Source organism: Ailuropoda melanoleuca, chromosome 16, assembly GCF_002007445.2.
Source record: "Ailuropoda melanoleuca isolate Jingjing chromosome 16, ASM200744v2, whole genome shotgun sequence".
Lineage (NCBI taxonomy): Eukaryota > Metazoa > Chordata > Mammalia > Carnivora > Ursidae > Ailuropoda > Ailuropoda melanoleuca.
This window is the reverse complement of record NC_048233.1, coordinates 78433076-78434152: the sequence shown is the minus strand read 5'-3', so window position 1 is coordinate 78434152 and position 1077 is coordinate 78433076.

Below are 1077 nucleotides of genomic sequence, written 5' to 3'. Positions count from 1 at the left end.
TCCTAATGCCTTCTCTCTAGCCCTGTTGTATCGCACCCATTTTTGGCGGGTGGTGTTTACCATACGATTGTGACTGGGCAGGGCCCTGCAGGCCAGCCGGGAAGCAAGCCTCCAGGTACATCCTGTTCTGTTCCCGATTGGACAAGCATTGGTTTTCACAATCTTCTGCCGGGATGGGTCACCTGAGAATCTAGAAATGAGAGCTGATCTGATTAGGAAGTCACTCTCACAATTCTACTCCATTAGCCAAGCTGAGGGGAGGCAGCTTCTGGCTCGGTCCTTAATCACCTATGAGTCAAGGGTCTTCCACGGCTTTAGATAATGGAATCAGGATTGACCAGCCTCCTTGCGGCGCGGGGCAACGGAAACCTGAGCCTGGAGAGTTGTGGACGACGAGCGGTGTGGGGAGGGGCGGGTAGAGGTGCAGGAAAGGTGTGGGGTATGGATGAAGCTTTTGTTGTGGGGAACTGGGAGGAACTTTCGTCTGGGAAGGGGACATAACAGCAGTTAAGTGAGGACCAGCTAGGGAACCAGAGCTTCCAGCCGTCCTCACGGCGGCTCCACGCCACGTCTGAATTGATACACGTGGAGCGGACACGTTGCGTGCGTTCTCAGGTGTTTGCCACAGGAAGCTTCTCCAGTCGGCCAACGGTGACCTTCTTTCTCGCTGTGACTCTATGGTGTTGCAATCAGTGCCGGCCGCCAGGCCCAAGAGGGCTGGCCTCAGGCTGCCTCTCTAGGCAGTCATCTCGGTGGCCATCTTACCCGAGCGTTCCTAGCAGCGGAGTTGCGTCAGTTTCTCCGGGGTCGGAGACTGAGACAGGCCCCTTGTTTGCAAGACTCATAAATAATTGAGTACCGGGGCTGCGCCTATTTGCATACGACCCGGCGCGTTCTGCCCGGGCTTCCCACTCCCGGTTTCCACCGGCTCATGGATATTCATGAGGCGCTCTGGGGGCGTGGGCCTGGGCGGAGTTAGGGGCGGGGCCCCGCCGGGGCTCGCAGTGGCTTGGTCCCGCGGTGACGGCGGCGGCGGCGGCGGCAGCGGCGGGGACTGGCGTCGGGGCGCAGCCCGAG